Raw genomic sequence first — 23,346 nt, 5'->3', positions numbered from 1 at the left:
CATCATTTAATCAACCTAATGGGGAAGTAAGAATTGCCAGGCTAAAAATATGTCAAAATATTCCAAGAGACTGATAGAACAGTGATGAGAGAAAGAAAAGAGTATGCTGGTGGAATAAATGAACCTTGCTCACAACCCATCTGTTTAAGAACAGGAGTTTATTTGTTCGTTTGCCAGGTGCGGTGGTAGGTGTGGAAGAAACAACATGAAGTTGACAGAACTGCCATTCCCAAGAAAGTGGTGGTGAGCAGAGCGTGCCCTGCATTGTTAGAAGCACTGTGATGAATGTAAGTGCCCCACGGCCCTCGAAGGATTCCCCGAATTCACTTCTGGAAAGTCAAACTTCCTCAGGTCCCCCATTCATGACATCTTACACTTAAAAATCACACACAAATAGAATACTGATCCTCTTAATGCCGAAGAGATGGGACCTGGTGTCTCAGGGCAGGCCTATTTACTAAGCACAGCCCTACATTTTTTTTTTTTTTTTGCTCAAAAGAAACATCAGCTTACTATGGCTCATGGGTGAAATTCAAGCATGACAAATGTCCAATTTAAAAATAAAGCCTTAATAATACAAAAGGCGTGACAGAAAGAATACAGGCATTAGAGGCTGACAGATCCAGGCTCCAATCCTTCTTCAGTTGCATGGTAGAGGGTGGGTTTCTCAGCCGGGCACACAGTAATTGGTAGCTAATGCTATGGATGATTATAAATATCAGTCATGAAAGCACTTAATTTGTAGGAACAACTGCCCCCAAAAGGAAAAGGCTCAAACTGCTCTGACGGTGTGACTGGGGCTCTTGGGGAAGCAATCAGCACTAAGAGTGACTTGGAAGAAAGGATTTATGATGGGAATTAGCTGATTGCTGTCCATGAGATGGGCAGGGATGGCAATAGGGAAGATGATCTGGAGGCAAATGGAGGAGAGTGGGGACTGACTGGAATCCACAGGGTTCTGGAATCTGCATTTTCTCTCACTGAATGAAACCTTGAGTCCCAGGAGGCCTGCAGAGGAGCTGGTACCGAGGACCCAGGTCTCAGGAATGAGGCAGGAGTGGCTGGAGCTCAGTGGGAGCTGCAGAGGCCGCAGGCCAGGGGCTGCTCCACCCCGACAGGTGAGCCAGCAGGTCATGGGCAGGCGTTGCAGCACCCCTGCTGTCCTGTCCTGACCTTCAGCATGTCCTGCCACCTCCCTTCTGCTTCCAAATCCAGTGCAAATTTCTCCTGGCTGAATCTCCCTGGGAACCTTTCTGGACAGAGCGCTTAGAGGAACAGTTTCAGCTTAATTCAGTGACGCAAAACAAACCTCTCCAGCTGGGAAATGTGCACTGCCCTGCAGCTTCAGAACAGGCTTCTCTGCCTCTCTCCGGTTTCCTGTCCCTCCTCACTCTGCCCCTACCCCACCCAACCCTTCACACTTTCACAGATCTCTGTGGAGGACTCACATTGTTCCAGGCACTACATTAGATTCAGAGGATAAGATCGTGAGAGAAAACAGCCGTGATATCTACCCTCGTGACTCGTACATCGACAGAGTGAGAGACATTAATTAAATAACCACACACATAAGTGTAAATTTTCAACATGGTAGCGCCAAGGAAGCCAGGTGGCTCAGTGGTAAAGAATCCGCCTGCTAATGCAGGAGATATAAGAGATAAGGGTTCGATCCCTGGGTCCAGAAGATCCCTTGGAGGAGGAAATGGCAATCCACTCCAGTATTCTTGCCTGGGAAATCCCATGGACAGAGGGGCTTGGAGGGCTCCAGCCCTTGGGGTCACCAAGAGTTGTACACAACTGAGCACGCATGAGGCAAATGCCATGGAAGAAAGGGTATCTGGTCTCTTGAAAAAGCACAAAGGGAGGATTTCACCTAACCTTGAAAACCTGGTGATTAGAGTATCACTTCTCTAAAATCTCCAGATGTATCTAGAAGCATTGGTAATGCTATTGGTTTTCATTGACTCCTAAGGTGAGTCTCAGACCATCACCATCACTGATACACAACTGTCACAGTGGACCAGAATGAGGGAGGCCAAATTATATTAAAATCTGGAGAGATTTCTCCAAGCTGTGTTATTTGACAAGCTAATTTTTTAGGAAATTCCAGTTCATGTACTGACAGAACACTGAGTCACAGATAAGGGGACTGGAATGAAAATTTCATGTGGTGCTCCCCCTCCTCCCAGGTTGCTTACCCAGAATGCCAGTAGAACATCCCATTGACTGAGTCCTTTTCCAACAGTAAGACCTGGTACCACTTAGATTTTCTATAAATGCAGCTTCTCCTTTGGTAAATGCAAAATTTAAATATGCTCCAACTGTTTGAAAATGGTGACTTACTTTTTCCAAGGTAGCATCCAAGTACTGACATAATATGTCAGCAGCTTCTTTTTCTTGTTCTCTATCTGCAGCACCAGCCAGGGTCCTTGCCACATGATAGGTGCTCAGTAAGCATCCTGATATTGTCAGGCTGCTATAACAAATACCATATTCCTGGTGACTTATAAACAACAGGAGTTTATTTCTTACACTTTTGGAGGCTGGCAAGTCCAAGATCAAGGTGTTGGCAGATTTGGTGTCTGCTGAGAGCCCACTTCCAGGTTCTTACTGTAACCTAATTAGGAGGAAGGGGTGAGGAAGCTTTCTGGGGTCTCTAAGGGCACTAAACCCATCCATGAGGGCTCCACCCTCATGACCTAATCATTCCTAAAGACCTCACCTTCAAATACCATCACAGTGGGGATTAGGTTTCAATATATGAATTTTAGCTGAGATACAAGCATTCAGTCCATAGCAGTAAGTATTAGTTGAATGAATGACTCCATCAAAATGATTGGTTAGATGTCAAGATCTGCTTGGCAACTTAGATTGCTAAACTGTAGCAAGTATTTCACCTTCTCCCAACAGTAGAAGATTATAAAAGGTTTTATGGGACTTCCCTGGTAGTCCAGTCATTAAGACTCTGAGCTCCCAATGCAGGGGTCATGGGTTCTATTCCTGACTGGGGAACTAAGATCCCACATGCCTCGAGGTGTAGCCGATAAAAAGAGTATAAAAGGTTTCATATTTGAGTCAGTGTAGTGTTAGTCTCTCAGTTGTGTCCAACTCTTTGGGACTCTGTGGACTATAGCCCATAGACTCCTCTGTCCATGGAATTTTCCAGGCAAGAATACTGGAGTGGGTTGCCATTCCCTTCTCCAGGGGAATCAAATCCAGGTCTCCTGCATTGCAGGCAGATTCTTTACAGTCTGAGCCACCAGGGAAGCCCATATTTGAATCAGGATTTGCCCAGATTAAGGTGTTTCTGTGCCCCTGATTACTAATTTGTCTTTGACCTGCAGCTCTGTAATGACCTTTGGGTTCTCCAGACCTGGGTGGGAAGAGTTGTCTGGTGTTGACTCACTCCTTAGTCACCATCTCTGACTCTTGTAAGCCCCCCAACCCACCTTGTCCCTGTGGTTTGCTCTGCACTCAGTTTGCACAGATTCAGCTTTCTGTTTCTTGATTTTTGTTTTATGTCTGATTTTACTGCCACTGCCCATTGCCCACTTGACCACAGTTGCCAAACCTCCAGCATATGAGGACCAGTGTGCCAGCTGAGGGCCAGCAGGCTGAAACGCCACATGAGTAGGTTGCCCGATGTCCACAAGGCAGCTGCCAGCATGCTGGGTGCTGCCAAATGGTGCTATCACAGACATCCCAGGAGTGATTTTCCAGAGCTCCACTGTCTAGGTGTAGAGTGAGTGATGGGGCTAGTCCTAGTCCTTAACATTCCTTTGAAATTTGATGCTGCCAAGTCACTTCAGTTGTGTCCAACTCTGTGCGACCCCATAGACGGCAGCCCACCAGGCTCCCCGTCCCTGGGATTCTCCAGGCAAGAACACTGGAGTGGGTTGCCATTTCCTTCTCCGATGCATCAAAGTGAAAAGTGAAAGTGAAGTCATTCAGTCGTGTCCAACTCCTAGCGACCCCATGGATTGCAGCCTACCAGGCTCCTCCATCCATGGGATTTTCCAGGCAAGAGTACTGGAGTGGGGTGCCATCGCCTTCTCCAGAAATTTGATGCTAGTCTCATCTTTTTGGTAATATTTTTGCTTTAAAAAGAGAACTTTTCTGAGTATAAAAGGAAAACATGCTCATTATAGATAATTCTGCCACAAGGTAGGAGCCTTGCCTTTTGGTGTATGTGTTGCCGAAGCCACAGGGACCACTTCCTTCCTAGTGGAGGGCACTGCACACAGCCCCAGCACTAGACATTACAGTCCCCGATGCTGCCAGAGCATTTTCCTGGAGCACAAATCTCATCTTGTTACTCAGGGCTTAGGTCAGCTGGTTCTTGAAAGGAGGGCTTGGGCAAAGTTCTGCTCAGTAGCTCACAGATACCTCAGTAGAAGTAGGGTGAAGGCCCAGGGGCTGGAGCAGGAGTCAATCCCCATGAGAAAACAAATGGTAACCTCTGCATCATTGGATTTAAACAAATAATTATTTATTTATTATTTTTGGCTACGCTAGGTCTTCATTGCTGCTCAGGCTTTTTCTCTAGTTGTGGCAAGTGAGGGCTGCTCTCCAACTGTGGTACATGGGCTTTTCATTGTGGTGGCTTCTCTTGTTGCAGAGCACAGGCTCTCGGGTGCATAGGCTTCAGTAGCTGCGGCACATGGGCTCAGCAGTTGCGGCTCCCAGGCTCTACGACACCAGCCGAAAAATTGTGTCACATGGACTTAGTTGCTCTGAGGCATGTGGGATCCTCCCGGACCAGAGATCAAACCCGCAGATCTCCCTGCATCAGCAGGCAGATTCCTTACCACTGGACCACCAGAGAAGCCCCGTCATTGCATTTTTGATCTGTCCTCACAGGACACAGGCTTCCTCTCCCAACTTGCATATTCTCAGGGAACAACCACCTTCACATCTCACACTAAGAAATCCCCACCTGAAAGTCCCATATGTGGAAGGTTCTATGATGACTCCTCCCACCTTGTAAAGCAGTGTGGGCTTTATTGCTTGTTCAGACATCTGGAAACAGTGCCTGGCTGGTGTGACTGAGGGACCAGAGCTGCCAGCCAGAGCAGCATATTCTCTCATTCTGACGGCTGTCACCATTGCCTTTTGTTTATAAACTGTTAGAGCAATTAGAAAACGCTGTAAATTCAAATCAACTGGAGAGGAGTCCTAGTCTGGGCAGGGGTTCAGAGTCCTTGCATGGAACCCTTCGTCCAGAGGGGCCTCATCTGGTCCTTGTAGTTTCCAAGCCAGGCAGTCCAGCCTCAAGCCTGGACCTGGGTTTCCTGGCAAGTCTGTCCTTTTCTCAACGTCACTAGCTCAGCTTCTCTCTCTCTCCCCGCTCTGGCCTCACTCAATGGAAAACAGCTGGCCAATCTCCTTCTCTGCCTTGAAGGTGGTTATTGAAGTGCTTTCGCATTTTCCCTCTGCAGCCTGTAGCACTTCGTCACTTACTGGGCATCTGAGGTTCCGTGTCAGCATGAAAACTCATTACCTGCCTGCCTGGTTCTGCTGGCTCAGCTCCTTCTTGGAAGCAGGTGGCATTTCCATAATGAATATATTAAAAAGAAAGAAAGAAAACATTCCTGGTTTGTTGTTAGACTGGTTTCTTATTAGACACCCAGTCCTCATTCGAGGTAAGTATATTCTTAAACCATATGAAGGAATTTCCTAGGTAGAAAACAGTTTTCCTTGTAAGACTGTCACAGACAGAGATTGAAAAGATGTCCGCTGCAGGATTAATTAGGCAACTAAGGGATATGTAAACGTTGCTTAGTTATGCAGAGGCAGAGGCATTTCTTTTTCCTGGATGTAAAGAGCTGCATTGCGGAGACCTGTACCTTTCTTCCCACCCCCAGCCGTTGGCAGTGCTGGGGAAGGGTGTGCGTGAATAGTGATGGCCAGTAACTCAGGAAAACACCACCAGCAATTAGTGGTATAGGAGTGATCATGGCAACACAAGGGCCTGGCAGAGATGTCTGAGGGGTTTAGGGTGAAGAAAGAGCATTTCCAAATGTGGTCTCCAAATTAAAATATTGATTTCAATGCCTTTCAATTAATCGCTATTACTTCCCTTGGGTCAGAAAGAGGATAGATTAAGAGCGAAAGGAGTACAGAGGACGGAGGAGAAGTGAGGAGAGAGAGAAAGGATAAAAGGACTCAGACATTTACAAAGTAAATGAAAAATTGCCTGGTGAAGTTAGACCAGGCCTGCAAGGTCTCTGACTGCTGGGAAACTCCAGTTCGTACCAGGTCATTTAGGTTGTTAAACCAACTGTCATTGGATAGGAAAGAAAGAGCTGTTTAAATTTTGGCAGCTTGATAGACTTTTAAAAAACCTCTTTGGCAAGGTTGATTTTAACATAAATCTTGAGCAGACAGAACATGTAAAACACCACTCAGGCCATTACAGTTATGTTAAAGTTTTATTTTCTCCTGCCAGTGGGATCTCTCTCTCTGCTGATATTATACGTGTCTGCCAAAACCATATAAAAGTCATTCATGGAGAAAAGTTTCCAGTGCCAGCAGCCAATCCAGTCCTTTCCTGAATCTGAAGACTGGCCTGGGGACTGGGAGGAAATAGATGTTAGGAAAGATGCTGAGTGAGGAAACCTTGAAGGGAAGATGAATACATGCAGTGTCTGGTGGTCCCAGCCTCGGGGAAGGATGGCTCTTCAGTGCATCACAGCTAAAGCTGAAAAGAGACAGAGTTGTTTGTGGTGTTTCTCAGTGATGTTTATCTCCTCTGTCAGGCGTTGCTTTCTGCCAACTAGAAAAAGTTGCTTAAAAAACCCAACCCAGGTCAACCCTGCAGTTTGCAATAATCAATACATACATTTGCACTTTCCCCACTTTTCTGCCTACACCAGTCTTTCTGTTTCTCCTCCTTTTAAAATCAGGAATTATAGAGAGGGTCATAAGGAAAAAAGGTTGGTCTATGGATGGAGAAGCCTGGTAGGCTGCAGTCCTGGGTCGCACAGTCGGACACGACTGAAGCGACTTAGCAGCGGCAGCAGCAGCATAGTAAGTAATGGCTTTGATGAGACACATACACACAGATGCTTCCTGTGGCATTTAGAGTAACACAAACTTGCCTTGAGCTGACAGTTGTATTTTTATACTGTGACGTGGGCCATATATTCAGGACCGTGGAGACAGATAAGAATTCTGAAGTTCCCTCGTGATTACCCTTCGAAAGGAAGCCTTTGTTTAGCTCGTGGCAGTATTCACAGGACAATGGACTGCCAGTGATATATGCAAATGTGTCCTTTTCCCATTACTGAAAATGACCTTTATGATTAGATTGGAATAGCAACATCAATTCCTGGGTTACTATGACTTATTGGCTTAAAGAGAGGGAGAAAGTTCACCTACAAGATGTAAAAACTCAGAATCAGAGCCATCAAATTCTAAATTCTAACCTTCTATTGTAGCCCCAGGATTCTTGAGTGGCTGGAGACTATTCACGCATACCCTTCCCCAGCACTGCCAGTGGGTGGAGGTGGGAAGAAAGGTACAGGTCTTCTGTGTCTTGTTTGTTCTTTGCAAATCAGGGGGAACCACCTTTCCAGGGGGTGTTAGGAGCCTTTATTAAGAGTTTCAAGTAAAAGTCAGAAGAGCTGGCTTAAGTACTATCATGACATATCAGATCCCCCTACATATCAGGACCCTTTTCAGATTATTTCTGAAATCAGTCCCAGTGCCACAGGCTGATTCAGGCCAGATGTAGAAACATGCATGTCAATAGTTGGCAGTCCCATTGCAGTTAAATGCAAAAAATGCTAGAATGTGGGACTTCTGTCGTGGTTCAGTGGTTAAGACTCATCTACTGCAAGAGATATGTGTTCTATCCCTGATTGGAGAACTAAGATCACACATGCCATGTGGTGTGGCCAAAAAAACAAAATCGAGAAGGTGATTTTCCTGAAGGAGTTGTATGGCCTCACCAAGCACCTTGCCCCTCACCTCCAGTCACCCCCAACCCGTCTTTCCTCTCACATCAGGGCAATGGACTCAGAGGTAAACATCACCACTCTTTCCATACTCATCATGCTTTATTTGCCCTATGATGGCATGTTACATTTTTGAAATGCCTTAAAATGACTTGACCAGTTTCTCCAACTAACTTAAAGATACAAAGTAGAGCCAGTGTGTGTTGACAAGCACCTGCAGTCCTGGCAAAGCAAGGGGAGATGAATGTGGATGCATTTTTTCTGATTAAAAAAAATTTAAAAATAGTGTTATCATTTAGAGAAGGAAGCATCAGCTGCTGTTAGAAAGAGGAGATTCCTGACAAAGTTTAAAAAAAAATAAGTAAAGACAAGGTTTGTAACTGTGTGAACATATATACAGGTTACACTTACTATTTGCAAATAAAGAGCTATGTTAAAGCTCTACTAAAGCGTACTCATCAAAAGAAGTTGCCCTCACCTTGTTAAAACATTGTTCTGTGTGAAAGAGACATCTGGCTGGGTTTCACATCCACAGGGTGAAAACATGGTTAAGTATTTAATTGCTTAGAAGGTAATCCTATTATTTCAGATTTTCTCCATAATGAATTCTTTTTTTCCCCTAATTTGAGGATTTATGAAGGGAAAGTGAAATTCTCTGGTAAATTTATTTTTGAAAAGGTACTTGAAAGAGTTGTAATATCTAAGCAGCCTCTGTCTCAGGAACAGGCTCTGAGCAGCAGGGTGATGATTGGGTACCAGAGGGTGAATGTATGAGACCCACGTGACAGTCAAATGAGGTGATGTCTGCCTTTGGTTCTGAGCATGAAATCACCATAAAAACAAGACTTTTGAGAAGCGGGGCATAAATGAACACTTTGTTTCATTAAAGCCTCGATATGTCTCGAAGAAAGTCATGCGTTTGAGGACAGGTCTCAGTCCTGAGTGTTTAACAGTCAATTTGTGCACATATGAGAAGTTTGGGGAAAACAAATTGTAAAATTGGCTTTATTTTACAATTTCTGGCACAAATGACTGGACCAGCAGGTGAATGGAAACAGAGGAGAAGGAGAAAAGGACAAATGGGTCAGTGGAGGTGTTGGGTGGATCAAGGAATTATCGGCACCCCAGAGCTCCTGGGGCGTGATGCAGGTATCAGTAGGGATTTGTTTTCCTGGATGGGATGGATGGAGTGAAAGGTTTTGTGATCACAAAGAAGGTCAATCAGTGCTTATCCTTGTAGATCTCCCCTCCCCGCCACACCACCTTGGATCATTGGGAAATGGGGACTTCTGATTAAGTTGATTAATATGTCCTAAATGAACCACTTAATTTCAAAAAAGTGTTCAGAGGCCCTGATAATACTCACACCACACAAACCAGTCCAGCCGTGATTGATGCGACTCTCCATAAAGCTCTTTAGGACAGAGTGGTCTCCAGTCATCATTTATCATCTCACAGTCCAGCAAAGGCATCCTGCCAACCCTTGTTTTCAGATAACTTTGATTCTTGATAAATAGGAATTAATTTTACTTACATTTTTATTCTTGCTTTTAGATTATGAAACATGCTATTATCCAAGTTTTGACAGAATTTTGCTAGAGGGGCCACCACAGTGTTGACCTTGGTTGATGGGTTTGACCTTTGCTAAGTGGGATTCCTCAGTGGCTGCTGGAAGCTCTGAGAATGGGACCATCTGGAAATGAGAAGAATCGTCTGATTTAAGCCACAGACAACAACTTAGATTTGGGGATTTATGTCATTTTCTCTTTGTGACTTTGCCTGTATTCACAATTTAATGAGCTGGACATCTTTTTTTTTTTCCCCTTATACTTTTAAAACATTTTCATTGCTCTTCAAAAACATTTTGGAAAGTTTTCATTATTTAGCCTTTAAATTTAGTAAAGCATCTAAGGTTAACTTAGTTACAACAACCAAGAAGCGAAGAATTATTCTCACTTACCAACACCATCCTTCTGACTTCTCAAGATGAAAACATCCCCATCAACATGCTTTATCCAAATTTCTACTCCAATAAAGCTTTTTTTTTTCTTTCTGAGTTGCATCATAGATCCTCTAAAGAACCCCCTGACAGAGGGTCTGTGTACATTTTACCTGTAGAGAAAAATCAGACTGGAAATCAGACTGGAAGCCATTAGACAAAAAGGAAGTTTTCAGGAGGACTTGAGCAAGGAGCTAGGTGATGATGAGGCAAAGTGAAGGTGAAGAAAAACACGTCTAACATGTTATCACGATGCCTTCAGATAAAATTCTCATCCCAGCAGAAAACCCATCAGAGCCGTGTGGACACCAGGTCTTGCAAAAGGTGTTTTTCTGTTGTTGCAGGTGAGAGTCTGTCATGCCATCTTGGGAGGAAATTCCCATAGATTGGGGTGAAGAGTCAGTCTCCTTCCTCACCTTTGTTTCCCCTTCCTTCCCCCCAGAGCCTGGGCTCTGAGGCAGGTACCCAGCTCCATACACTTATAACCCTCTCATCACTGCATTGCCTTTTAAAAATATATATGTATTTATTTATTTACTTGGCTGTATTGGGTCTTAGTGGTGGTACTGGGCCTCTCTAGTTGTGGCACATGGGCTCTGGAGTATGTGGGCTCAGTAGTGTAGTGTGCAGGCTAAGTTGCTCAGTGGCATGTGGGATCTTAGTTCCCCAACCAGGGATCAAACCCACAGCCCGTGCATTGCAAGGCAGATTCTTAGCCACTGGATCACCAGGGAAGTCCCTCACTGTGTTGCTTTCTATAGCTGCCTGAAAAGATATCACTTCATTTAGGGCAAAATCTGATCCTGTTTGGTGACCAATTTGTTCCTACTACCTTGAAACCTACTTTACCGTACCTACACATCAAATCATAACTCTCAAACATTATCCTTGCTCTGACATGTTAGACATGGGTGACCTCGCTCTGAGACAGCATAAAAATACCTAAGGAATAAAGTTTGAAAGGAAGGAAAAATAGAGGGAAGAGCCATTTTCTGATAACTTGATTCAGAAATAAAAAGGAATGAAAACCATGGATGAGGACAGGATGCAGACAGATCTCTTCCAACCATCCACCCATATGGTACTCATTTTGTGGTGTTAGATGACTATATGGAAGTGGATTCCATTAATTCCTTCTAATTAATAAACTAGGAATATCTGATGAATACCCAGAGTCCTGAGTGATGTGGGGAACACATACATCTACTATGTGCTAGGTCCTAAAACTAGTGCATAATGTAGGTTATCTCCCTTAATCACAGAGCAGCCTTGTGAGCTGCAGATCATCCACTTTCTATAAATGTGGCAATGGAAGCTCAGAAGCCTGCCTGGGGTCATGCTGTAGAGCTGAGATTTCATCTCGAATCTGAGTGATTTTAAAGTCTGTGCTCTTCTCATGATGGGATACGAAAGAACATTGAGCTGTCCACTCACAGAGTGCTCAAGGGAGACACACTTGCAGAGTGTGCAAGGGAGATACAGATCTACCCACAGGCAGAGAGCAAAGAACAGGGGCCCAGACCCTTAGCACAATGGCACCCAGCACACAGTCCGATCTCCTGGGGAGCCCTAGCCCTCCAGTGCTGGCAGAACATTGAAGTTATCGTTTATGCTAGCCTGAAAGCCTTTTGATTTAGTTCACTTACTTTTACATCATCAGTGGCTCACATGAAGCTTAGCACATAGCAGGAGCTCCATACAATTTGTTAGATGAGAGTTTATGATGCCAATTCTGTATCATCAAATCCTGGAGGCCTTTTCCATTCATCCAGAGATCTTGTTTCTTGGCAGCACTTTCTAAGTCTCAGGCCTGATTTTATAAGCGTTTGGGAACTTGTCTGCCCACACAGACCTCTCCCTTCCTTTGCTGACTGTTAAGGCTGGTCCCTGCACAAACTCAGGGCTTATTGTTGACATCTGATTCACATGTCTCAATTGTTTTTGCCTCTGTGAGAATTCTGACTGGGGAATGACAAATACATGAAAATAAGTGAGGAAATAAAAAAGGAGAAAGGAGCGGGATGGGGATTCACATCCTATTTTTCACAAGAAAAGTTATAAATGCTGAACTGACATTCATTCAAAGAATAATGAGGAGGTGAATCTACATCTGGTACCATCCCTGACATGTGTGATTTAATTCAGCCCCAATAAGGCCCAGCTAATCAGCACCTAGGTATTACCAGACTTATAAAATCTACTTGAGAGTGTGGAGAATGTGGATGTGAGAACTTAGCTCAAGGTAAATCCACAACTTTCTCTGTAAACAAAAGTGCTTTAAAAGCTGCCATGCATCACCCTATTTGCTTAGAGCACAAGCAGATATATCTAGGCTTACAGCCACCAGGAGAAAGGAGAATTAACCGTGTGCTTGGACTGCTGTGTGGACAGCTCTGGTCCCACCGTCTTCTCTGAGAGCCCTTTGAAGCACAGACACCTGACCACAGCCTCACTCCAGAGGAGGCTCAGAGAAATCAAACCTTAAATCAGTCTGAGAACAAATTGCTGGTGACTAAAGTTAATCATAGGCTTCCCTGGAGGCTCAGTGGTAAAGAATGTGCCTGCCAAGCAGGAGACAGGGGTTTGAATCCTGGTTCAGAAAGATCCCCAGGAGAAGGAAATGGCAACCCACTCCAGTATTCTTGCTTGGGAAATCCCATGGACAAAGGAGCCTCGAGGGCTACAGACAATGGGATTGCAAAGAGTCGGACATGACTTAGTGACTAAACAACAACGAAGTTATTCATACTTTACTGTATATTTGAAAACTGGGAAGAGAGTAGATCTTAAAAGTTCTCACCACAAGAAAAAAAGAATTTGTAACTATGTAAGGAGATGGATTGGAGAAGGCAATGGCACCCCACTCCAGTACTCTTGCCTGGAAAATCCCATGGATGGAGGAGCCTGGTAGGCTGCTGTCCTTGGGGTCGCGAAGAGTCGGACACGACTGAGCGACTTCACTTTCACTTTTCACTTTGATGCATTGGAGAAGGAAATGGCAACCCACTCCAGTGTTCTTGCCTGGAGTATCCCAGGGACGGGGGAGCCTGGTGGGCTGCCGTCTATGGGGTTGCACAGAGTTGGACACGACTGAAGCGACTTAGCAGCAGCAGCAGCAGCAAGGAGATGGATGGTAGCTAGATTTACTGTGGTGATCATTTCAGGGTGTATACATGTATTGAATATAGTGTATAGAATATTGATACAGTGTATACAAGTATCAAAACATTTTGTACACCTGAAATCAAATTAATGTTATATGTCAATTATACTTTAATAATAAATCATTCTTTTGAAGAAATAAGACAATAATAAGTTTTAAGGAAAAATAGCAAAAAACCCAGGCAGGGGGAATATGATCTAAGGCATGGCAGGCCATGTCAGGAAGGCATATTATTCTAAGTACAATAAGAGCCACTGAAAGTTTTTATATATGTGAATGACATGCTTCAATTTACCATTTAGGAAGAAGAGAATATAACTTAGCAAAAGGATGTTCAGGGAGGGATGATGGGTAACAGTGGAAACAGAAAAGTTGATGGAATGAGAGATTGTGAAGGAAAAGCCAGCAGGATCTGCTAATTAGTGGAATATGGTAGTAAGGGAAAGAAATAACAGAGGTTACCAGATTTGTGGATTGAACAACTGGATGAAGCCTGGAACTTAAACAGGGTGGATGGATTTGGAGGAAGTAGGTGAATTTGAGGGACATTAAGGAGGGAGAATGAGGAGGATGTGGTATTCCTGGATGTGGTAGGGATGATGGAACTGGGGTTGGGAAGGAATGACTCCTAAGACATTGGCTTATATGCCAAAACGGAGGGAGTAAGATAGGAAACACCAAAAGAAGCCTGGGTTTGGGGAAGATAATAGCATGACTTTAGTTTGGTACTTTCAAAATCTGTAAATTAAGGGCTTTTGAAAAGTTCAGATGTAGAGGATGATTAGGCAATTGGCTAAAGTTTTGGGTAGGAGATTGTATGTGGGAGTTAATGATGTACAATTGATAAACTTGTACTGGAGTCATGAAAGTAGCCGAGGTTGACTAGAAGTGGTTTTACACAGTGAGCAGAGGACTCAGGCCCAGCCTCCAAAGGAAACCATTTAAAGCTCAGTTAGAACTTCCAGGTTTGGAGGACAATGGTGGCTGCTTAATTCTGAATCTTCCCACTTCCCCTCCCCAAATATCTATAAATCCAATAAGGAGAGCAGATAAAACCACACATGACCCACCTCTTCAGCAGTATGAAGAGACAGAGACTATCATCATGCTCAAATGACCTATAGAAAATTCCAAATTCCAGTAGCTCCCATCATCACCTCATCCACTCACTACTGCAAACCTTTGGGTGTGGACAGTGGAGGAAAGGAAGCTTAAGAGACTCAATTAAAAAAGGAGAGAGGGCAGAGGGGTACATCAGACAGAAAAGTTACCTCTATAAAAAAAAGTCCAATGCAAAATACTGAATGCAAGTTGGGACTCGGAAATTCATAGCACTGGCTACAGGAAAGCAGCTTGAAAGTGTGTAGGAAAGGAAGTCACCTCTTGGAGAAGCACTGCTTCTGGGGGAGACTTAACTACATAGGGAAGGAAGGTACTTATTGGAGATGTGGTAGTGAGGAAAAGAAAGAAACAAGAGGAGAAAATTAAGGATCCTGCAGAAACAAAAGGCATGCCAATGCCTCCTCCCACCCTGTTAAAGAAATGCAAGAAAATAAACAAGGCCAGACCACATCCATACAAAACTATTGTAAAATTACAAAACATACAGTAGTCTGACAGTGAAAATTCTCTCCAGAACAACGACTGTGAAGCTGAAGAAAACTATAATGTAATACTTCAAAATATGTTCAAATAGCATTTGGGGATTTGATGAAACATCTTGAACCAGAAATATAAAAATGAAGAGCAAAAATGAAAAGAACAAAGGTAAGAAATAAGACAAGGGAATATAGAACTCAGAAAAGCAATAGGAAAAGAAAAAATCTACTCAGAAATGAAGGTTCAATTACAAAATACCCAAGGAAGAATAGCTTCTAGTGAAATTTTAATAAAGGATATTGAAGAAAAACATGGAGAAAAGAAAATCAAGAGATAGAAAACTAGGTAAATATAGATGTGAAATGGATTACAGAAAAAGTGGTTGAAATGGAGGGCTAAGGTGGTCCAGTATTTTTATACTTGGAGACCCTGCATAAGATCAAAGCAGTGGAACTAAACTGATATTTAAAATTAAAATGGATGAAAACTTCCTGGGAAAAACCAACAAACCCCAAATCTATTAAAAGGAGCTACTGCCACCCACGTTCATAGCATTATTTACAGTAGCCAGAGATGGAAGTCTGTCAATGAATGAATGAATAGATAAAATATGGTATATACATACAGTGGAATACTCTATTTAAAAGGGAAGAAAATTCTGACATATGCTAAAACATGGGTGAACGTGAGGACATTATGTTAAGTGAGATAGGCCAGTCAACAGAAAAAGAAATACTTTATGATCCCACTAATATGAAGAATCCAGAGTAGTCAAATTCCTAGAAACTGAAAGGGTAGTTGCCAGGGAGGGGAGGGATATGCCAGCTGCTGCTTCATAGGTAGAGAGTTTCAGTTTTGTGAGATGAAAAGGGTCTGGAGGGTATACACAGTGTGAATGTGAATTTACTTAACACTACTGAACTCTACACTTAAAAATGATTAAGATAGAAAATTTTATGTTATGTATATTTTACCACATTTTAAAAAAAGGGAACAGGGCACACTCAAAATGAACCTGGTATGATCAATTTTGAGATATCCTGGGGTATTTGGTATCTATTGTTGTAGAACAAATTACTCCCAAATTTAGCAGCTTAAAATAGCAATTCTGTGGGACCTCACAGATTCTGTGGGTCGGGAATCCAGCAGCAGTTTATCTGGGTACTTCTGCCTAAAGGTCTCTCATGAAGCTGCAATTAAGTTGTCAGCCCTGGGTCTCACCTGAGGCTCAATGCGATGAGATTCACCTAATTAGAGATGATTGAGAAAACGTGTGTAAAAGGACTGACGGTGAGCAACTATATTTAGTTGCAAATCCATGGGTAAAAGTTATGGGTAGAAGAATAATATAGAAACATATGTATGGTCTGAGAAAGTAGAGTGCAACTCAAAATGAGAAGAGAAGACAGGAAAGCAGAGAAAGCTTGTATGTTGCTGTGTAAGTAACAGGAGTCAAAAGATGCCTATTAAATGATAGAGTGAGCATGCGTGGGCACTGATGCAATGGCACGCCAGGTCAAAGGTCAGTCCAGGGAGATGGCGGCCTGGCGGGGAACTGCCGGCCGCCGGGCTGGAAGCTCCGTGCTGCCCTGAGCCTCCTCCAGAGCACAAACTGTTTAGGAGTCATGCACACTCGCCAGGATTGTGGCCTTAAAGACTACAGGAAATTCGAATTGTAAGTCATCAGAAAGAGGTGAGTGAAAACTTTGCCACTGATTTAATAGCAGAGCCAATCTGACTGAAGCTAAGGGTGATCGTGTGGGATGGCGGTGGGGGCTACTGGTCATCTGAAAGTGTTTGTAAACTTGAGCAAAGTAACAAAAACTGGGACCTGCAGTTATTGTGGACTACAATTCGGACAGTACCCCCGAAAGAATGGATTGTGCATGCCGAGTCTTAGCATCCTTTAGATGTATATCAGACACTTTATTGTTGTTTAGTCGCCAAGCCCTATTCGACTCATTCGTGATTGCATGGACTGTAGTCCGCCAGTCTTCTCTGTCCATAGGATTTCCCAGGCAAGAATACTGGAGCGGGTTGCCATTTGCTATTACAGGGGATCTTTGGGACCTAGGGATAGAACCCACATCTCTTGCATTGGCAGGTGGATTCTTTACCACTGAGCCACCAGGCAAGCCCATATCAAACACTACTCCTTGTTAATGTAGAATATCAGTTCAGTCGCTCAGTCTGTCCGACTCTTTGTGACCCCATGGACTGCAGCACGCCAGGGTTCCCTGTCCCATCACCATCTCCTGGAGCTTACTCAAACTCCTGTGCATCCAGTCAGTGATGCCATCCAACTGTCTCATTCTCTGTCCTCCCCTTCTCCTCCCGCCTTCAATCTTTCCCAGCATCAGGGTCTTTTCAAAAGAGTCAGCTCTTCGCATCAGGTGGCCGAAGTTGGAGTTTCAGCTTTAGCATCATTCCTTCCAAAGTAATCCCAGGGCTGATCTCCTTCAGAATGGACCGCTTGGATCTCCTTGCAGTCCAAGGGACTCTCAAGAGTCTTCTCCAGTACCACAGTTCAAAAGCATCAATTCTTCTGTGCTCCGCTTTCTTTATAGTCCAACTCTCACATCCATACATGACTACTGGAAAAACCATAGTTTTGACTAGATGGACCACCTGCTTTTAAAGTACTTATTAACATTCCTGAAAAAATATCATATATTAGGGCATAAAGAAATCATAGATAGGCTTCATCAAACTTAAATATTAGTAACAGTTTCTGAACCCAGCACAAGAAAGCTAGAAATTAAAAATGAAACTAAAAACAACAGCAAAAACTTTTCCACCTGAAAATTAAAAAAAAATTCTATTAGACAACTTTTGGGTTAATGAGGAAATAGGAAAAACACTACAGAAGTTCTGAAAAATTATGATAATGAAAAGGCTATAAATCAAGAGCATATATTTCTATTTTAAGAAGCAAGCAGTGATCAGAAAAAAATTCATAGCCCTAAACACCTATATCAAGTAAACATTTTGAATGAAAATAAATGAATTAGATCCCAATTCAGAAATCTAGGGAAAAAGTAACAATAAAATAAGCTAAGTGAAAGCACAAAAGATAAATGCAGAGATTATGTTGAGAGTGAAAACAAAAATAGTAGATCAAATCTGTTAATCAAAATTCTGGTCCTTTGGGAAAAAAGTACAGAAGGGATCACTAATAAAGGAGATTTGATGACAGAATCAGAGTCAGAGAGAGAGAGAGGGAAGGAGGGGAAGAGAAGGAGAGAGGAAGGAGAGTGAGAGATTAATTTGAAGATGCTACCCTGCTGGCTTTGAAGATGAAGAGGCCATAAGCCCACTATGCAGGCAGCCTCTAGACACTGGAAAAGCAGGAAATGGATTCTTCCCTGGGGCTTCCAGAAGAAATGCAGCCCTTCTCCTGGGTCAGTCAGTCAGTCAGTTCAGTTGCTCAGTTGTGTCCGACTCTTTGCAACTCCATGAATCGCAGCACGCCAGGCCTCCTTGTCCATTACCAACTGCCAGAGTTCACTCAAACTCACATCCATCGAGTCAGTGATGCCATCCAGCCATCTCATCCTCTGTCGTCCCCTTCTCCTCCTGCCCCCAATCCCTCCCAGCATCAGAGTCTTTTCCAATGAGTCAACTCTCACATGAGGTGGCCAGAGTTTCAGCTTTAGCATCATTCCTTCCAAAGAATACCCAGGACTGATCTCCTTTAGAATGAAGTGAAGTGAAGTGAAGTCGCTCAGTCATGCCCGACTCTTTGCGACCCCATGGACTGTAGCTTACAAGGCTCCTCTGTCCATGGAATTTTCCAGGCAAGAGTACTGGAGTGGGTTGCCGTTTCTTTCTCCAGGACTGGTACAATTACTGAGTCACATGGTAACCTATGCTTAACCATTTGAGGAACCGTGCCTAAGACTGTTTTCCAAGGTGGCTGCACCATTTTACATCTCCACCAGCAGTGTTTTGAGTGTTCCAGTTCCTCCACATCTTCACCAATGCTTGCTGTTGTCTGTCTTGTTTTATTATATCCATCCTAGTCAGGGGTGAAGTGATAACTAATGATATTGAGCATCTTTTAAAGTGCTTGTTGACCATTTGTGTATCTTCTCTGAAGAAATGCCTGTTCTAATTCTTTCCTCATTTAAAAATTTGTCTCTTTTATTAATAAGTTGAGTTGTAAGAGTTCTTGATGAATTCTTGATACAAGTCTTGTTCCTTTGTTTTGAACGTTTTTGCCTGATTGTTCATTTTTATTGACTTTTTGTGTTTGTATCTGTACATTGGACAAAACAGGCGCCTCTTCCAGTCTTCATGGGCTAGTCTTGGAAAGGAGAAAACTCCCATCAGTCAGCCCAGTTAGAGATTCTGGAGGGTTTCTACCAACTCTTTCCCTCCTCAGGGGGAAGCAGCTTGCTGCTGTTTTTGCCAGCTGAGTGGGAGGTGGTGGTGTGCTACGGCATCTGTCAGTCCAAACCATTGAATCTGTTCTCTGCCAGGCAGCTAGACTGTGTGCACCTGTCAGAGATCAAGACTGATGCTAATGCTTTGGGCAGTCCTGGAGAAGTTGGGTCTGTGGACACACAGATCAACTCTTTCCCTCCCTAGAGGGTGCTGACCTCTGGGGTTTCTCATCTACTCATTCTCTGCTAGGCAGAGGGCAGGTCTGTGGCATCTGCCAGCCCAAGCCCCCATGTCTGTTTTTCCCCAGGCAGCTAAACTGTTCCAGATGTGTCAGAGCTCCAGGACTGGCAAACAGAGCTAGTCAGGAGTTTGCTGTTGGTCCAGTGGTTAGGACTGGAGGCTTTCACTGCTGTGGGCCTGATTCAGCCTCTGATGGGGGAACTAAGATCCTGCAAGCCTCATGGCCAAAAAAAAAAAAAAAGCAGCAGCTAGTCCTCTGAGGAGGTCGCTTGTAAGAGCTGAGGTGTTGAATGTGTAAGCCAAGCCCTTCCTTCCCTGCAGTAAGCAGGGGGTGAGGGGGTCTCTTCCTGATCTCTCAGTGCTGTGCCGGATGCAGGGACTTCAGCGAGAGGGAGCCCTGAATTTCCCTGCTGCCTTCTGTTGCATCTAGTTTTGGGTTCTCCCAGATGTGGGAGCTTTTCGGTTAGTTTCTGAATTATACATAAAGCAACTTTGTCTGTGAACTGCTGATGAATTGGTGTGTTTGTTGGGGAGGAAGTTCTAGGGCTTCCTCTGCCACCATTTTGCTGACTTCACTCTCAATTCAGCTCAAAGAACCTCGTTTAATGTTTATATAAACCAAGATGAAACTCAAAAAGTTCACTGTTCTTTCCAAAATTCAATTATTTTCTTGAATAAAGACTCTTCAGATTGCTGCATGCTTTTTGGCTAATGTCCAGAAAAAGAGTATGGCTGTTTCTGCTAGTCCTGATGCTTTCCTGGAGGAGGAGATTTTCAGAGGTTTTCATCCCACCATTCCAGAAGTGCTTCTTCCCTTTGTTATTGAAAAAGCTCCGGAAGATCTGTATCAGATCTGATCTTCCATTAGAAAAAATATATAGTAGGAGCTATATATTAAATTTATTGCAAGCATTGGTTATTGCGATTGTGGAAACTGTTTAGCTAAGTCCACAACTCACAGGGCAGAGTCTCAGGCAGGATGGGCTAGAGTTCTTCGGCATGAGCAGAAGCTGCTGTCCACAGATACAATTTCTTCTTCTGGGAAACTTAAGTTCTGCCCTTAAGGCCTTTCAGCTTAATTGAATCAGGCCCACCCAGGTTGTCTATGATAATCTTTCTTGAAGTAAATTGATTATAGACTTAAATCCCATCTACAAATTACCTTCACAGCAACACCTGGATTAGTGTTTGATTGTTTTTATCTGATCTCTGGGGAAGCCATGGGAGTGAGTCTCAGAAGGCCACAGGTTTCAAGAGCTATTAATACAAACAAGGCAAGCCGACCATGACTGCCCGAATCAGATGAAGTATAAAGGTATAGGAAGCAGTGAATCCACATGCACTGAATGGAAGGAAATTGAACAGGACTTCTAAAAGTCTGGGAAACTTGAAAGTAGCAGTGATGGGATGCAGTGCAGAGAACTCAAAGACCACCTGGCTCTGTGACTCAGTACCTCAGAGCTTCCCAACCTGAGCTTCAGTGTTCTCAGCTGTGAAAGGAGAATAGTAATAATAGCAAAACCCTGGGTATGAGCTTTAAATGAGAGAAAGTGAAGGAAAATGCTTTATGAACTGTAAAGCATAATGTAAACACCTGATTCATAATGTAAACACCAAATTCATCAGAATTACTAAGTTTCAGCACACTGATGATGTAAACACCATTTTACATAACATTATTTAGAATAGTCAAGAAGACTGGACAAAACTGATAGCATCTACACAGTGATGGCATAGATATCCTCCACCCACATGGAAACAGTGGATGTGAGGCCCATCAGTGAATCCCAGATGCCCCTGAGGTTGGTCTCTAGAGCTGTGATCAGTTTTGACAATTCACTTGTGTATTTTTAGCATTGTTTGCTGCTTCTTGTTTTTGGTCGAAAGAGGCAGTGCTTAGTTTATGGCATTTTGTTTAGTTAAAAACTAAGTAAAGTTCATGTAGGAAAATATTAAAGAAAAAAATTATTTCAGTGTTAAACACTCAGTGTTTGATTTGGAGGACTTTGTGTTTGACAGTGTGAGGATATTTTGGTTTCCGTGCCCAGCGCTGCATCTGCATTCACTGCAGAAACATGTTCTATTCACTCTGATTATTCATTTATTTCAGAGACTTAGAAAGACGTGCTCATTTTCAGGAAATCAACTCCACAGTCAAGGGTGGGGAGAGGAGGGTTTGGTGGGAGAAGAATGAGTTGTTGTTCAGTCACTAAATCATGTCTGACTCTGCGACCTTGTAGACTGCAGCACGCCAGGTACCTCTGTTCTCTACTATCTCCCAGAGTTTGCTCAAATTCCTGTCCATTGGGTTGGTCATGCTATCTAACCATCTGATCCTCTGCTGTCCACTTCTCCTTTTGCCTTCAATCTTTCCCAGCATCAGGGTCTTTTCCAATGAGTCAGCTCGTCACATCAGGTGGCCATAGTATTGGAGCTTCAGCAACAGTCCTGCCAATGAATATTCAGGGTTGATTTCCTTAGGATTGACTGATTTTATCTCCTTGCGGACCAAGGAACTCTCAAGAGTCTTCTACAGCACCAAATTTTGAAGGCATCAGTTCTTCAGCATTCAGCCTTCTTTATAGTCCATCTCTCACATCTGTATATGACCACTGGAAAAACCATAGCTTTGACGAGGCAGATCTTTGTCAGCAAAGTAATGTCTCTGCTTTTTAAAATGTTGTCTAGGTTTGTGATAGCTTTTCTTCCAAGAAGAAAGTGTCTTTTAATTTCATGGCTGTAGTCACCATCTGCAGTGATTTTGGAGCCCAAGGAAATAAAGTCTCTCACTTTTGCATTGTTTCTGCATCTATTTGCCATGAAGTGGTGGAACCGGATGCCATGATCTTAGTTTTTTGAATGTTGAGTTTCAAGCCAGCTCTTTCACTCTCCTCTTTCACCCTCATCAAGAAGCTCTTTAGTTCCTCTTCTTTTTCTGCCATCAGAGTGATATCATCTGCATATCTAGAGGTTGTTGATATTTCTCTCAGCACTCTTGAATCCAGCTTGTGATTTATCCTGTCCGGCATTTCACAAGGTGTTTTCTGTGTATAAGTTAAATATGTTGTGTCTGATTCTTTGCGACTCCATGGAATGGAGCCTGCCAGGACCCTCTGTCTGTGGGATTTCCCAGGCAAGAATGCTGGAGTGGGTTTTCATTTCCTTCTCCAGGGAATCTTCCCAGCCCAGTTATTGAATCTGCATATCCTGCATTGGCAGGTGGGTTCTTTACCGTTGAGCTACCAGGGAAGCCCATGGGTTCATTTATTAGAATTGAAACGGAAAACTCCCTTATTTTGTCTGGTCAAATCCTGTATAAGTACAACCAAAGCAAGAAGAAGATCCTTTCTGGAATTTTGGGGGAAACTATCTGAGGTCATTTAAGGAACTTACCCCAAGCCACCAAGAAGCTTAAGGGGAAAAAACAATTAGGTAAACAGAGTCCAACCAAATTCTTATAATTGAGTACTATCAGGTTTAGTAAAATTAAGTAAAAATAGCACATATTTGTTGCCACAGAACCTTTATCTAATACTGTATGAGACCAAAAAACACTTTTAAGTATATATACAGATATTAAAGTTGTTTTTTATGAAAATATCACGTATGTTGAAGAACTTAGGCCTCTTTTTTCACAAGACTTTAACAAACTGATTGAATGACTTAAAGTTATAACCCTTTTATAAATGGGTTTCTCAGCTCCACCGGTAACTGTGATGTTAGTTTAAATAACCACAGCAATTTACTAAAAAACAAAGTCAGAATGCAGTATCAGTCAGTCAGTTCAGTCACTGAGTCATGTCCATTCTTTGCGACCCCATGTACTGCAGCATGCCAGGCCTCCCTGTCCATCACCAACTCCTGGAGTTTACCCAGACTTATGTCCATTGATTTGGTGATGCCATCTAACCATCTCATCCTCTGTCATCCCCTTCTCCTCCCTTCAGTCTTTCCCAGAATCAGGGTCTTTTCAAATGAATCAGCTCTTCACATCAGGTGGC

The 23,346-nt window shown here is 43.2% G+C and overlaps 2 long non-coding RNA genes across 11 annotated transcripts in view; one reads left to right on the top strand and one right to left on the bottom strand.

Moving 5' to 3' along the window:
- Nucleotides 1-6,412: 6,412 nt before the first annotated feature.
- LOC147361071 (uncharacterized) lies at nt 6,413-15,141 on the bottom strand. Its single transcript, XR_015139712.1, has 4 exons — nt 11,604-15,141; nt 9,919-10,070; nt 9,493-9,651; nt 6,413-6,700 (listed from the first exon to the last, which is right to left on the bottom strand). It is a non-coding gene; the product is annotated as an uncharacterized LOC147361071 (long non-coding RNA).
- Nucleotides 15,142-15,579: 438 nt separating this feature from the next.
- Nucleotides 15,580-23,346, top strand: part of LOC147361070 (uncharacterized) — a 52,730-nt gene continuing 44,963 nt past the window's right edge. For 7 of the 10 annotated variants that reach the window (XR_015139710.1, XR_015139709.1, XR_015139705.1 and 4 more), the window contains exon 1: nt 15,580-16,412. This is a non-coding gene — a long non-coding RNA (uncharacterized LOC147361070). The remainder of the gene's footprint in view (nt 16,413-23,346) is intronic. The other 3 variants (XR_015139703.1, XR_015139707.1, XR_015139701.1) reach the window with 3 other exon arrangements.

This window comes from Bos grunniens, chromosome 13 (assembly GCF_055505025.1).
Source record: "Bos grunniens cultivar Pamir isolate PY7600 chromosome 13, Bosgru_T2T1.0, whole genome shotgun sequence".
NCBI classification, from domain to species: domain Eukaryota; kingdom Metazoa; phylum Chordata; class Mammalia; order Artiodactyla; family Bovidae; genus Bos; species Bos grunniens.
The sequence above is the reverse complement of the archived record's forward strand: the minus strand, read 5'-3'. Positions and strand labels throughout refer to the sequence as shown.